The sequence below is a fragment of the Rhinatrema bivittatum genome, chromosome 6 (genome assembly GCF_901001135.1).
Source record: "Rhinatrema bivittatum chromosome 6, aRhiBiv1.1, whole genome shotgun sequence".
In the NCBI taxonomy this organism is placed as follows: domain Eukaryota; kingdom Metazoa; phylum Chordata; class Amphibia; order Gymnophiona; family Rhinatrematidae; genus Rhinatrema; species Rhinatrema bivittatum.
Window position 1 is genome coordinate 35,060,146 of NC_042620.1, and position 16,672 is coordinate 35,076,817.

The 16,672-nt window shown below is 45.4% G+C and overlaps 1 protein-coding gene across 2 annotated transcripts in view; it reads left to right on the forward strand.

Moving 5' to 3' along the window:
* Positions 1-16,672, forward strand: part of KALRN (kalirin RhoGEF kinase) — a 1,195,491-nt gene that overhangs the window by 468,277 nt on the left and 710,542 nt on the right. The gene's annotated exons all lie outside the window — the stretch shown is intronic.

The window sequence follows — 16,672 nt, forward strand, 5'->3', positions numbered from 1 at the left end:
TCAAAGCAGCCTTATACACGCAAGTTTGTTTTGGAAATTCGGGGTGACGTCTGTGCATAAAAAAGATGTGCAGAATTTACCCTCTCTATTGTACACAATGTGACAGGTTCCACATTAGGGGTTACGACTCAGAAAAAGGATCTTGGTGTCATTATGGACACCGCTTTTAAAATCATCAACTCAGTGTGCGGCGCGGTCAATAAAGCAAATAGAATGTTAGGAATTATTTGGAAAGAAATAGAAAACAAAACTGCGAATATCGTAATGACTCTGTTTGAATCTATGGTGCAATCACATCTTGAGTACTGTGCACCATACTGGTCACCCTATCTCACAAGGGATCTAGTAGCACTTGAAAAGGCAACAAAAACGATAAAGAGTAGGGATCTGCATTTGTTTTTAATGAATTGCATATCTGAACTGAAAATGGCCTTTCACGAAAATATCCAAACATTTTCTCGCATTTTCATATTCATTAAAAAAAATGACCTCCCCGAGGTCTTCTACCCCCCCCAAGAAAGCCAGCCAGGGGCCTCGACAGGCCCCTCTGACCCTCTCTTGCCCCACAAAGGAAGACTTGGGCACAGTGCCTACCTAGCGGGGCTTAGCCAAGCCATTTTGAGCCTCCCTGGGCTCTCCACAACCCCGTCTGCCCCCTGGAAAATTTGTCTGGGCAGGGGAAGTCTCCAGCCCCCATTTACCCCTTCCATGGGGGTCTCCCTAGTCCAAAGGGCAGGAGCAATGCCCACTCATTTCTGCTCTGCTTTGGGTGCATTTGAAAATGCTGCTGGCCACACTGAGGCCCACACCAAAGTGATATTGTACAGGGTTGGAGGGACCTGAAAAAGCCCCTGCTGGCTGGCATTCTTGGGGGTGAGAGAAGGTCTCAGGGAGGCCCATTTGTCTACTGTGCTGTTCGTACCTCTGACTGTGCATGCAAAACTGTCCCCCAAAACCTAGCCCATCACCAAAACCTCACCCCGAGTTCAGACGGCCCCTTTTACAGTGGTATAAAAAGTTTACTAATACGTGAGTCTTTCCAGAGTCTCTCCCTCTCTCCCCCCCCGTCCGAAACAGGATTTGCAATATTTATCACAAATCCCATTTCGGCCATAATGCACAGCATAGCTCCAGGAAAAATGGTGTAATTATTTCCGGCATTAAATCCCACGATCAGGGGCGCTTATCGTTGCGTTATGCTATTGCACGCAACTTTAAGCTCCCCTCATTTTCATTTGCTCCTCCAGCTTGACTGAATTTTTAAAATTTGCACGCGTATCTTGTGGGGCATCATTTATCGCATGCGTTATGGTCTTATCGTGGGCGATGGGGCACTAATGCCCGTGATAAGGCCCTAACGCGATTTGAAAAACGACCTCCTTAGTTTCCAAACTTCTTATTTGCATCTCGAGAACCATATAGCATACGATACAGCCAGTCACTTCCTTCAGCCTCCGAGGTGAGGTAAAGTTCTGACTTTCATTTACTATTTTATTGCAAGTGAATGGAAGTTAAAATAAATTCAGCCACCCATAGACCTGGGGTCCCCAAGGAGAGGTCTCCCACAGCCAATATGAGAGCCCCCGAGTTCTGGAGCCCTGAGTCAGAGAGCTCCAGACACCAGAGCTCCGCATCCTTGGCCCCGGGGGTCCTGCGTCAGGAACCCCCAGGTCTGAGAGTCTTGAGTGAGGGACTCCCCCCCCCTGGCTTTGAGATTCCTGAGTCAGGGACCCTCATGTCAGAGCTAACCCGATAATAAGCTATGCACAACAGAAGTATCACTGAACCGACCCTTTGAAGATGGCACTAGCTGGTGGAAGTTCACGGACCGGCACCATTTAGTAATGGTGTTCTGTCCACTGCAGTCCAGTGTCCTTAGATGAACCTGTGCTGTTTTTAAAGAGCCAGTTCAGCAGAGCTAAGCTATCACAGTGCTATGCAAAGCCTACATGGGGTTAGCTTAGGTCACACAGAGTTTCTGACCTGGAGGTCCTGAGAGATTCCGAATCAAAGGGTCTGTGGCCTGGCAGTTCTGAGGCAGAGGGGTCTCTGGTCCGGGCATCCCAGAGCAGGCATTTTTGTCTCGGGGCCCCACAGTCAGACTCTTGGTGCTGGGGCGGGGGAGTCCACACTCAGGGATCCCAGTTTTTTTTTTACTTCAGCGGTTAAAAGTGTAAATTAAACTAAACTTCCACTTCTATCCCACTGAAGTTAAAATGGTATTAAATCTAAAATTAACTACCTTTTAAACACATATTTTAGCTATTTTTCTTTTGCTTTTAACACATGCTTTTTTTTTTTTTAGTACTGTGGGAGGTGTATTTCATTAACTTGTTATAGTGGAAGTTAATTATTTCTAGTGAGGTAGTTAAAAACTGTGTGCCAAAAACTTAGCGCACAACTCGGAGTTATCTTACTGTATCGGCCCCCGTATGAAGACCAAGTGCAGTCAGGTTTTGTTGCTGCGGCGTTCACAAGAGTTTGTGAGAGATGTCCGTGAGAAACGAGAATGTTTTGTGCTGAGCGATTACAGACACAGATCTGGCACCAGACAGTCTGCAAGACCATCAGCTTCCCAGCAGCTCCTGCGTTTGGTCAATCAAGGGGGAGGTAGGGAGGATGGCAGGCTAGAAAAGTCCTCTGTCAGGGCATCTGTCACAGAAATTCCTGATAAAAAAAAAAAAAAGAGCCTGGTTTCTTTTGTGCGATCTGCCTTTTCTTGAATTAGTACAGAATTAAATCAAGCTGGTCACTGGAGCACAAGACACTTCAGAATATTATAGACATAAGGGGGGTAGGGTGGGGTGGGGTGAAATATTTTTAGAGCTAGCTAGTCTGGAGAGACTGGGGACAGCACTACTGGACTGGATGCCGGCCTCTACCGATTGCTACATTTGGTTGATAAATAACACATTTTGTGAGCTGTGGTCCCTGGACCTCTTTTTTTTTTTTTTTTTCGGATGCATGAGAGTAAAGCAGATCTCAGTCTGTTTTCATTGGATCTGGAAAATATTTGAACTGTCCATGCATGAAACAATGCAAAAACTGTGTCTAAATTTAACAAGGCCTGTTCAAGGTAAGCAAGTCCCTGGTAGGTTGGCCAACCTTAAAAATATTTGATAAATACTGTAGTAAAGAGTGGGCTTGCGAGCTGCAGCAAGACATTTCATTGCAAAGATAGCAACAACAGTGCAGAAATTAAAAAGAATAGCTGAGGAGTAGGTCAGTCCTTTTAAAGCTTCCTGGACCTCAACTGATTTATTTATTTATTTACAGCACGCCATTTTACCTGAGATCATGTTCATGGCAGATAAAAATTACATCAAGTATTTATTATTTATTTTATTGGATAATATTTTTGTATTGCTTCACTGATTAGAAATCGCTCGAAGTGATTTACAGCCTGTTAAAATAATTCCAGTTAAAATTTAAAATAATACATAATAAAACATCAAATTAACGGAAAGAAAATTAAACTCTTGAATCAAAATAAAATAAAAATATCAGACTCATAGATCTCACTTTTTCAGTCCTACTCAATGATAAAACCACATCAGTTATTTATAGCTAGATAACATATTGATTGGGACATAAGCCAAGTTTTAAGCATTCTTCTGAACTTTTTCCTACACTAACATCAGTCAATAAAACAAATAAAATTATACTAACAAAGTCTCATAAAATAACTGCCTTCAAAGCTTCCCTAAACCACTGATATCTGTCTCTTGCTGCAAATTTATAGGGAGGTTATTCCAGAGTGTAGGAGCCACCTGCGAAAAAAAACGCCTATTAGCATCGTAACCTAGCAGACTTACATGAGCTGCTGGAACAGCCAAGAGTTGTTGACCAATGGAATTTAATGATTGATGGGACTGGAATAGCATCAGACGATTCCTCAAGCAACCTGAAGAATCCCCATATGTAACGCGATGAACCAGAGTAAGAACCTTAAATTTTACCCACTGCTCGACTGGTATCAAATGCAAATCACGCAAAACAGGGGACATATATCTCTCTTAAGGGACATTGTGCTACCAGGCAAGCAGCAGCAGCAGCATTCATTCGTAACTGTAACGAACGAAGGTCTTAAAAATCATCCTGATCTGAGCTCAGATGTTGTAACTTTCGCAACTTGAAAAAAAATCATTTTCACTACTCTCTGTCATTGAGATCGGAGGGTAAACTCTCTATCAAAAAAGAACATCCAAATCACGAGCAACGTCTGCACCTTCTTCTCATCTTTTTGAGAAGGAGTCATCAAGGAGGGGCTGAAGGCTAAAACGATAGAACCACGTGAATGTTACCCTGCCCTCCGGGTCTGGGCAACTTCTTTCTTTCTTCTCTGACAACTCTCCCTTGGACCTACTCCCATCACCCTGCCCTTGGCCTCAATGCTAACCCAATACTTGACTCAGTGTGCATGTTCCCTGAGTCGGGCTACAGGAGTGAGAAAGTGCGTTTGCAGTATATTTTCACGTTTAGAAAGCAGGGCTAATTCTATTTTGGTTCAAGGTGAGAACAATTTCAAAGATATTTACACAGGTAAATAATGATTTATGCACGTTAAATTGGCTGGCTGATTATTGCCTTTCTTCTTTACTGAATGGAGATGTATTGGCACCATTTTTGTAATGGTGTTGCAGTTCAGGGCACTTAGATGAACCTGTGCTGTTTTTAAAGAGCCAGCAGAGCTAAGCTAATACTGTGCTACGCAAAGCATACTTAGGGGTTAGCTTAGGTCTGGGAATCCCAAGACACAGAGGGGCAGATTTTCAAAGGAGTACGCGCGTAAGATACGCGCGTACTCCTGAAAACCTGCCCAAAGTTCCCCCTGCACGTGCCGAGCCTATGTTGAATAGGCTTGGCGGCGCGCGCAAACCCCAGGATGCGTGTAAGTCCCGGGGCTTTCCTGGGGGGGCGTGTCGGGGGGGCGTGTCGTGGCGGCGCATCATCCAGGGGCGGGGCCGCAGACGTGGTTCCGGCCCGGGGGCGTGACCGCGGCCTCCAGACCAGCCCCCGGACCGGAACATGGTGCGCCGGCAGCCGGCCCAGCGCGCACATGTTATGCCTGCCTTGGGCAGGCGTAACTTTTGCAATAAAGGTAGGGGGGGTTTAGATAGGGCTGGGGGGTGGGTTAGGTAGGGGAAGGGAGGGGAAGGTGCGGGGGGGGGGTGGAGGGAACGGAGGCAGGCTGCGTGGCTCGGTGTGCTCTTGTTTGCGCACCCCTGGTGCGCGAACAAAAGTACGCGCGGGCGTACTTTTTAAAAATCTACCCCAGAGTTTCTTACCCGGCATCAGTCTTTCTGGCTTGAGAGACTCTGGATCAAATGGTCTCTGGCCTGATTTACCAGTTTGCCAAGACCTTAACCCATTCTGATTCTTGGAAAAGAAATGGGAACAGAATACTTCTACCAGACAATTTAGACCAGATAGTATGAAGTACTTTTCCCATTGGCACAAAATGGTACAAAGCCCTTAAATTGGCCATTCAACTTGACTGTTCTACTCCCTCCTGCGGTTTGCAGTCCTTAGCAAAGTATCTTTGGGTAAGGCCATCAGTGAAAATTGCTCATCTGTGTGAGACTTATTTACATTCTGGTTTTTCATGTGCTTCAAAACAGATTTCATTCAGGTACTGTAGGGCAGTGGTTCTCAACCTTTTTTCGGCCGGGACACACCTGAAAGATGGTTCTTACATGTGTGACACACTGAACATGTGACCGTCATGGGCCTAAATGTAAACATATACTCTGCGTCCACAGGAACCCTCCTGACCCCCCAACAATGGGTGCAGAGCAGAACTAGGACATTCTCCTCAGTACAATTCACCAAACAAAAAAAGATGTTCTGGTGTTGTCTCAGTAACAAGAAAACAAACTCTCTTTACTACCAGGCACAATAGCCCTCCTTATGAAAAGAAAGTAATTTATCACTAATGCATGTCCTATTGAGAAAACACAACAAATTGACACAAATGCCTACATGCTAGTAAAACACCTCACCTCGCTCACACACCCAGAACTGACCTTCACCAAGTACAGAAAAAACACAAATTATAAATATGGAGACCGAAACTGGAACGGAAAACCAAAAAAGCCATTCTGCATGCAGAGTAAACATGGAGAAATGGAAAGAGAAATATAGCACCTAACAAACTCCCAGGATCTGCAATAATGCACACAGACTAATCTGCACAAAGTTACACTTGCATTATGGAACACACTCAAACAGTAACAACCCTATCTATGAAAAGGCAACACTACAAATATTAAATCAGGCCCTAAACACTAATACACCTCCTATTAGGAAAACAGAATAAGCCAAGCTGCTATAGAGCCCCACACAGAAATAAATGTAAAACTATACTAATAAATAGAATAAATGTTTCAATACATCTGATGAACAGAATAACATCCAACAATTAAAAACTCATAAAAATTATTAAAAATTGTCCAAATACCAATAAAATATTTCAAAACAGCAGATACATCACATAATACCCAATAATTAATATGGTAGTCAATCAAGAAAAATGAACTTAAAAAGCCACCTTTACTTACCCTCTCCGGCAACTCTCTTACTCCTTTCCCTTGCAGGCCAATAACACTACCAGAAGCAGCAGTGACTGCTGAAGCTCTGCTCTTACAGTCCTCTTCCTTAGGGCCCACAACCCGTCACTCAAACACAGTCTCTGTCTCACACAGACCAGTAACATCCCTAACCAGTCTCTCTTCCTCACACACACACACCAGTCACCTCCCTGACCAGTCTCTGTCTCTCACACATACCAATTATACCCCACGGCCAGTCTCTGTCTCTTACACTCCAATGACCTCTCCGACCAGTCTCTCTCTCTCTCTCTCACTAGTCACCCTCAACCAGTCTCTCTGTCTTACACACACACCAATCACCTCCCCCCACCAGTCTCTCTTTTGCACACCAGTTACCCCAAACTAGTCTCTTTGTCTTACACATACACCAATCACCTCCCCCCAACCAGTCTCTCTCTCTTATACATACCAGCCACCTCCCCAACCAGTCTCTCTCATACACACACACACACACACACACACACACACACGCACCAGTCATTTCCCTAACCAATTTCGCTCTCTCTCACATACACACCTATCATCACTCCCTCCCCCCCTCTTATCTTAGCCCCTATCCGCTCCACCAATGTTCATTTCAGATTGGAAGATCGAGTCGCAGCATGTTCCCTCCACTCCAGCCTTCCCCTGCCTCAGAGTGCCTCTTAGCCAGGCTGCAGCATAGGAAGGAGCCAGTGTCAGAGGCGTGAATTTTCGTCCCTGCAGTACTAACGCCAGAAAGGGGCTTGCTCAGTGTCTTTCACTCCCCATCTCTGGCCTGGTACAAGCACTGCAATGCTGCCACCGCTCACCTGTTCCATGGGATCCCTGCCCCCACAGGCTCCAGTTTTATATGCTGCTTGATCCTCGTGGTCGTCTCCTCTCATTATGGGGGCAGCCCCCTCCCACGAGTCACGGCAGTTCTCACCTAAGGAGCATAGCTACCAAGCCAAAAACTTCCTGCTATTCTGATGTCGGCAGTCGGGCAGGCAGCACTCACGCAGCAACAGGGACCAGGACGGGGGGCAGACAGCAAGGAATCAAATAGGCTGTGGCTGACCTCGCGCAATGCCTCTCTCTCCCCCCAGAAATGCTGCATGTGTAGTAGCGTGAGTCCTTGCTACTTGCAGCGGGGACCAGGAAGGAGGGAGCCTCTGCCCAGGGAAGCCTCGAGACAGCTCGCTTTACTGACTGTGGAGTGAGCCGAGGGGCACTCTGGGCCTGCTGCCTTCCCCGTCCCCAGGGTGAAGAGGAGGAGCAGAGCGGCTGGACTGATTCCCCGTTTCTGTGCGCTCCTGATGCTCACAAAGCCGGGACCCAGGCAGGCACCGAACTGAAGCCGAGCGGCTGCTGGGCGCGAAACCTGCTTGCGGCCACCGTGTGCATTCGAAATCACTACAGTCCAAAGCAAAGCACGCGCAAAGAGCGACACGTTTTCCCGGGCAGTGTAGAAGAGGAGGAGGATCTCACCAGCGGCCTGCGTGGGTGGAGACGCGCTTCCTGGTGCTTCGTGACACACCGGTTCAGAACCGCTGCTATAGGTATTTCCCTCTACCCAGAGGGTTCACAATCAGGGAGGGTAACGTTCAAACCGGCGCTGGAGTGCATGTTGGCGTGCGTATGTTGGCCGCGCCCAAGGACAGAACTAGTTTATAACTTGAAAGGCTATATGAGCACATGTTATAAAACAGCCTGGCCCGTGTACACACGTACGCCACATTTTAAGTGGGCCCCTGCAAGGGCCACGCGAATCCCGCTTCTACTGCGTAAGTCGGGGGATTTTAAAAAGGGCGCGCGCCAACGCCATTACCAGTTTGGCCACCAGTTCGCCCAGTTAACCACTAGGCCCTCCACACCCCCTGGTTTGCCACTAGGCCCTCCACGCCCGTGCTGCTTTGCCAGGCCCCAATGGGCCCGTGCCCCACCCAGGCCCCACCCATGCCCCTCCCAGGCCCCACCCACGCCCTGCCCCTTTTTGACAATGTTTGATAAGTGTGCATCTCGGTATTTAAAATATGGTCGGCATGCATAAGCCCGACTTCCTTGCACATCCCCTAATTGATGCACACGCTGGGCTTGTACAGTTCACCTTTAGGTTTGTACCTGAGGCAGTGGAGAGTAAAGTGACTTGCCCAAGGTCACAAGCAGCAGCAGTGGGATCTGAGTGTTGGTTTCCCTGGTTTGTTACCCGCTGCTCTAACCACTAAGCTACTCCTCCAGCCAGGCACTTAGCTGCCTCTTGAAACAAGAGGGCTTTTAGCTGCTTGCAGCAAATGACAATATCCTCTAAAGCCTGCAAAGAGTCAGGCAAAGCAGTCAACAATATGGGGCCCCTAATAAAAAAGGCCTGACATCGTGTCTTTGTGGGCTCTTTCCAGGCTATAGAGGATATTGTCATTTGCTTAAAGTAACTGAAGACCTTCTTATTTCAAGAGGCATTTATCTCAACCTTTGATGCTGGCTGTTGAGTGTTTTGTGCTTAGTGGGTTTAATGAAATGTTGAATTGTTCAGATCGGTAATGCATTTTGATTTGATCATAACTGTTTTGTATTTTATGTTACATATTTTATCTTAGTGTATATATTTTATTTATTTTAGGTTTTAAATGGAATTTGCTTAGCATGATCAGTTCGCTTTAAACGGAAGGAGACCAATATTCAGTAGGCCATTTACTGGACAAGTTATCCGGCTAAAGTTAGCCGGATAACTTGTCCCATATATTCAGCGGGATAAATCTCTCGCTGAATATACTTATTTTAAATTATCCGGCTACACCCAGCTGGATAACTTTAACCCTAACCGGCCATTGTTTGAATATGTGATCAGATAACTAGCTAATTACCCAGACTTTTTCAGAGAGATCCGGCTAGGTAGCACGACTTAAAAATAAAAACACCAAGTCACATGCCTCCCTGTCCAATGCCCACCCACCCTCTCCCCCCAATGACCAAGAAAAGGAGGCATAACCTGAAAAATTGCATTAAAAGTAGCAAGAGGATCAGCACTGGCCCACACCGCCAGGCCTCCCCCCTCCTTCCCTACTAAAAATTCTTTATATGACCCCTTCTTCTCCCCCAACCAGCACACACACTCCCCCCTCCTAGGAAGACACCCTCCCACCCATCCGTTACCCCCCTCATCCTGCCAGGATTGCTCTGCCTTGTGATCCCGGCCACTTCCAGCATTACTTAGGGAATGACGCTACTTACAGCATTATTTCAAGCTGCAGGATGAGGGGGGACGATTATACATTAATGATACTTATACATTGTGCATAAGCAGCATTTTCAATAACTTTAACTAAAAATGAAAGAGAGGAGTTTGGTATTAATGTCAGCAAAACAATTTTTTAATATTGGCCTGAATGAAACCATTTTTATTGACTCAGGAAGCATGCCGTCAGATAACAATAGGTTGACAATTTTAGCTATAAAAGGGGAAATGTTCTCAAGAATAGCTTTTAATGAACAAAATGATGGATTTAATTTATCAATAATCTGTCGAATTTGTAAAGGAAACTGGTCTCAAGATGATACAGATTTATAAGTAATAGCTAATGAAGACTCAGCCACTGGGGGGAATTGCCGGCAAAGGTCCTCTACTTTCTTTTTGAAAAATTGTGCAAAATTGTCACAATTAGAAGGAGACAGACAGGTTTTAGTTTTAGTCAAGAATAAGGCTCTTGAATTGTAGCATGTATCATGAATTTTGGCAGACACACATATATAGACCTGCCCTTTTTGGAGATGCACCGTGATAGTCACTCACAAAACATTCTGTTCCCATGCACGCTTCCATTTCTGGAAAGTTCCACAGTTTAATAGCACCTCTACACTACTGCTAGTTATAATTTCTAAAGCGCTACTTGACATATGTAGTGCTGTACAGATATACATACATAGGAGATGGTCCCTGCTCCATGGCGTTAAATCTAGTCAAGGCAAACAAATGACAAATAGTCAATGGGAAGTGTGTTTATTGCAGAGTAGTGGTGAGGCATTAAAAGGAGTATCAAACAGGTGAGCTTTTAGACTGGATTTGATCATGACCAGGCAGCAGTAAGGTGGAAAACACAGAGTCAGGAATTGGCTGTGGAGGAGAAGCAGACAGATAATGTTCAATCAACGGAGTTCACAAGTAAGGGCGTAGGGGAGAGAAGTGAAGATAGATAACGAGGAGCTGCAGTGTATGCACTTGTAGGCAAATAAGCTTGAACTGTAGGTGAAAAGGATGAAGAGCCAACGCAGTAACTTGAGAAGGGGGGGAATGTGTGCGCCTAATCAGCCTTACATAAGTTTGATCCATCTCTGTCTAACCATATGAGCAAAGTATTGTGGCTGCTGTGTTAATCCACTTGAAAATGCAGATATAAGGGTCTACTAACAAGTTATAGATGAAACTTCAGCGAGAAATCAGCCACAGGCAAAATAGAAACGTTCCTGCTAATCTCAACCTTGCACGGCTGCCTAGTGCTGCAAATAAAAAAGTAACAACATAATTTAGTTTATACACAGCCAACCCTGCACTCCATGCACAGTAAGTGAAGAAACACTGAAAAGCAGTCAGTAGATAAGCTGCCAAATAAATTAAAAAGAAACAAGAACGCTCTGGCTAAACAGAGCCCTATTCTGCACGAGTTCTTTACCTGCTGCTGGGTTCACTGGGCAGTTTTCTTCATTAATTGGGAGAAAATCTGTTTGCTGACCAGCTCAGCATTTCTCAGTGCTGTTATTGAGGGTTTAATCTCGCTGCCATCCAATAGTATGAGCTGACGAGTGAGTCGTTTGGGATGGTGAATTAATTTTGCATGGAATGATTTATTGAACAAAAAACAAAACAAACCGTTTCGCCTCTGCATACGTCCCTTCCTAATCACCCATACAAGCTCAGTGGACTTTGCCGTTTTAGCACAACGGTTATGTGAAACCGTTTGTGAAATAAAATACGAAGAAAGTCTTCTGCACGCTCCGAAGCAAAGTTCATCTTTTCTTTTTGTTTTTATTAACTTAAACTCGAGCTGATTTAGTTTAGATTCAGTATACATAAAATATTAGTTTGCCTGTTTATTTTGACTGGCGGACAGCCAATTTGTTGAGTGGACTTAGCATGGCTAAAATATTTGAAACATCTGCTTTACAAAATGTTTGCGAAAGCAGAGGTTACAAGCTCTTGTTTGGGACATGAACTTTAGCTTCCATAAAGGGTATTTTTAGTTTCGTACTTTTTAAATTTTTACTTCTTGGGCTATATTAAGGGGGTTCATGAAAGGTTTTCTCCCATTATGTTCTATGGGAATAATAATTAGCATATCGGGCCCTCTAATGTGTTTTCACATAAATGCTTGTTAAATATCGCAAAGTCGAATGCTGTAATGTTTTTACAAGTGGCCTGGCCAAATTCTGTTTCGTTTTCGTGACGAGATATGAAACTGAAAAATAATTAGCCTCTCTTCTGGCAACTTTGGGAGTCTTGTGAAGGGCTAAATATCTGGAATTTTTTTCCTTAGGCTGCAAGCAAAGATTTTCGGGCTCAGGGAATATTTGTCTGCGTTCCGTGGAGATATACTCCTGGCTCCTACCCAGGTTTCCTTTCTGCCTCTCCTGAGTATCACTGAATACCACTTTCTCTCTCTTTTTCATGACTGCTAGCTTAAGGGCCATGCAGTCAGGAACCTTACCCTGTGCACATCCAGGTGTGAATCTGCTGTGCACAGCTGCAGGGAGGAGCTGCTTAAAAGTGGGAGGGGTGCTCGGACACCCCCCAAATTGTAAAAATCTAAGAGAAGTAGCGGAGGAGTAGAGGGCACCATGACACTGGCAAGTGAATCCTGTTCAGCAAAATACTCCCTGTACGATTACTTGTCAACATGGACGGAAACTGCTGCTGCCCTGAAACGTTTCCCAGCGGTTGTGTGTAATGCTTTGCACTCTGCAGAAGGAAATAATAATTCATAACTTGTTAAAGCTTTTTGCTTTCCTCACTTTTCCTGGTCATTTCCCTTTCTTGCTATGTCAGGGCTGACACCTGTGATGCCCTACTGGAAGTCATCTAGTCAGGAATTAGAGAGCAGCCAGGGAGAGAATAAACACTGCCTGCTACACAATATAGCCACAGATATTGGAGGAAATAACTTTTGGGGGGGTTTGTTGTCTTGGTACTGCCTCCTTTTCCCTTTCCTTCCATCTCATTTGGAACCAGAGCTGCTGCTCGCTTGGCATCAGGAGCCCTCATTTGCAATTTCCCTGGGGGATTTTCCCCCTGCTTCAATAGAAATCTTGCACTGGTCATTGCAGCCGTAATCCTGCAGAACCCTGAATCATGAACCCTAAGCCCCACCACCAGGAGTCACCCTTAACGATCACCATGACTTCCTTCTCCCCTGGGACTGTGAATGCCACCCCACAGTATCCCCAGTCAAACTGGGGAGCGGAGAATGCAACTTTGGGATTGAACTGGAGACCTTCTAGATGGCAAGCATGCAACAGTATCAGTGAGCCCATAACTTTTTTTTTATAACGTGGATTGTGAAGGCCATTTTCAAACTATCCATGCTGGGACAAAGTCTGCAGGTACTTGTTACCTGCACACTTTGCATCAATTCTTCAAGCAAAAGTACAAACGCACTTTCACTTTGAAACTTGTCACAGGTACAGGTATTTGCACCAGTTTTTTGTGTGGCTACTTTTTTTTTTCATGGAAAACAACAAGCAAAGTTTTTTAAAATGCAAACTATGCGCTTTATTTTCCTGCCCCCCCAAACTTAAAAGCAACCCCGGGAATGCCACCTCTAAATGCAACCTTAAAAAGAAAGCAAAGGGGGAACCTGCATGGAGTGGCAGTCACAACCTTAAAAGGTAAGCGAGGGGGTAACCTGCACGGAGTGGCAGTCACAACCTTAAAAGGAAAGCAAGGGGGGAACCTGCATAGAACGGCAGTCACAACCTTAAAAGGAAAGCAAAGGGGGAACCTGCATAGAACGGCAGTCACAACCTTAAAAGGAAAGCAAAGGGGGAACCTGCATAGAACGGCAGTCACAACCTTAAAAGGAAAGCAAAGGGGGAACCTGCATAGAACGGCAGTCACAACCTTAAAAGGAAAGCAAGGGGGAACCTGCATGGAACGGCAGTCACAACCTTAAAAGGAAAGCAAAGGGGGAACCTGCATAGTACGGCAGTCACAACCTTAAAAGGAAAGCAAGGGGGGAACCTGCATAGAACGGCAGTCACAACCTTAAAAGGAAAGCAAAGGGGGAACCTGCATAGTACGGCAGTCACAACCTTAAAAGGAAAGCAAGGGGGGAACCTGCATGGAACGGCAGTCACAACCTTAAAAGGAAAGCAAAGGGGGAACCTGCATAGTACGGCAGTCACAACCTTAAAAGGAAAGCAAAGGGGGAACCTGCATAGAACGGCAGTCACAACCTTAAAAGGTAAGCGAGGGGGTAACCTGCACGGAGTGGCAGTCACAACCTTAAAAGGAAAGCAAGGGGGGAACCTGCATAGAACGGCAGTCACAACCTTAAAAGGAAAGCGAGGGGGTCACCTGCACGGAGTGGCAGTCACAGCCTTAAGAAAATAGCAAGGGGGTAATCAGCATAGAGCAGCAGTCACAACCCTAAACACCTTGTTGTGCAGACTGGATGGACCATTTGGGACTGCCTCCCATCATGTACTGTGCTCCTGTGTTAGATGTGTTGTGGTGCAATGTGCCTGCCTTTGGCCACACAGGTAGCTGTTTCCTGATGCCAGTGTGTATGCACGCACATCACCATTTATATAAATGGCGTTGAATATTGGCCTCTGGTTGATTTTTCAAAGGCATTTTAAAGAAATTGCCTTGATTTGTAATCGGGCTCAATCAATAAGGTATTCTTGATGGAACGGGGTAAATGTTGCAGAGAGACTAAAATCCCTAGAACTACCTTGTTTTCATCTTTCATGCTTCCCATGCAGGACAGGGTTTGCTGTGTGCCTGAGTGGTTGTAAAAATGTATGTGAGCACTCCAGACTGTAATTGGCATAGCAGTGAGCAGGTCAGTTGCAATTACATCATTTCTGGTTCTGTTTTATGTGAGAGCAGTGGAATAAATAATAATTAAATGTTGCTTCCCATTGGGACAGAATGGCTGCCAGTGCAGCTGTGCACCCCACATGGAGTGAGTGTGTGCCTATTCATATTATGCCCTGCAAATTCCCTTAGTCTAGGTAAGTTCTCCTTGTATTAAGCAATTTAGAAATATTTATTAATGTGGCTGACCAAACACGTGTGGATGCTCCATTAGGGCAGTTCTCATTGTCATACACACACAGTCTTTGGAAATAATTTAAAAAGAATTTAAAAAAAACATTTTGCTGAAAAGTTTTAAGAACAGAGTGATATGCAGCCTAAAAATCAACAAAAAAAAAAGGTCTCCTTGGCGGATGTTTCAGAGACCATTGTAAAAGTGGCTGCTTCACTGAGGCTTCTCCGTCAAGTGATCAGCGCTGGTCCAGGAATCCCCTTCTTGGGACGCGGGAGAAGAGATACAGCCGGCACTTTGGGACGAGGGGGCAGGGCTAGGTTATCCTCTCCCTGGGCCCCAGGAGAAGACAAACAGTGAATGCAGACCGGAGATTCCCCCCCCCCCCCCACCCTGGGGTCCAGGAGGAGACAGGAATCAGTGCAGACCGACAAGTCCCCACTGGTCCATTGGAGCCGGAGCACCCCCTAGAGCTCCACACCCGGCATTGCCATTTCAAAGATGGTGCTGGTCGGCCACATGAACACGTTTGCCCCAACGTGCGACTGACCACCATTTTTAAAATGGCGACACTGGGCCTGAAGCTCTAGAGGTTGCTCCAGGCTTCATTAGACTGCTAGTGACTTGTAGTAAGTACTGAAGGGAGGTGGGTTGGGGATGACTTGTCCTACTCAAAATGGGTGGGTCTGAAAATGGGGGCGGGGCCAGATTATAGACTTTAACCTTTTTTTTTTTACTTTTTTTACTTTTTCAACTTTGGCCATCTGAAGAGGTGGTGTGGATGGAGTGACACAGGGTGTCTCGATAAACTCCCAGTAGTTTTTATGGGGGGGGGAGGGGGAAAGCAGTATGCAGGCTGTTTGGGCCCTTTAAGAAAGATCCCAGGAACATCAGGTCTTGTGCTGGCATCCCAGTGCTCTCTAAAACAAATAACGAGGCTTGCAAATTTTGATGCAAGCCACATTATTTGAATAACATAAGATTCCCTATTTGTGAGCTGATTTGCATGCAAATCAGCTAATTTTAATGCCTTCATTGTGCCAGGTTTGTCATAGATGGGGAGATACCATGCTGAATTTGAAATACTGTTCGTTATTTGTGCATTAAGGCATTTACCACACAGTAAAATCCTAATGCAGCTTAATAAATGACCCCCTAAGGGGGTCATGCATCAACGTGCATTATGGCCTTAACGCATGCGGTAACACATGTGGTAACGCATGTGATGCCTATCATGAAACTCGGTATAACAAAAACAATAAATAAATAAATAATAAATAAACACATTATCGCATGTGAAAAACGCCATAGCCCATGGTAGGGGGCAGGATTAGAGAGGAGTATTGGGCGGGAATTAGTAAAATTAGGGGCCATATTGCACCGTGCGATAGCATAACACATGCTATTGCCCAGTTTTAACGACCAAAATAACTACACCTTTTTCCCTGGTGTTAAGCTGTGTGATATGGCCATAATGCAATTTGTGATACTTTTTTGGAATTGCATTTTGGCCATTTCTTGGCTGGGAAGGGGAGTGGAAGGGGGGAGGGGGAGAGGGAGAGCCTCTGAGGGGGGCCTTACTGTGGGCACCTATTTATATCTCTATAGGAGGGCCACCTGGTAGGTCGAGGTGAGGTGTTAGTGGTGGTTTAGGGTGTAGGGTCCAGTTTTGCATGTAGAGTGAGACATACGAACAGCACAGTACACCTTGGAGAAGATTTGATGTTATTTGGAGTGAGGAAAGTCTCACAAAAATGACGTTTTGTACTATGTTCTCTCACCCTAACTTGATGGTACCCTGTTATACAGTCCATCAAGCTAGAGTGAGAGAACATAGTAGAA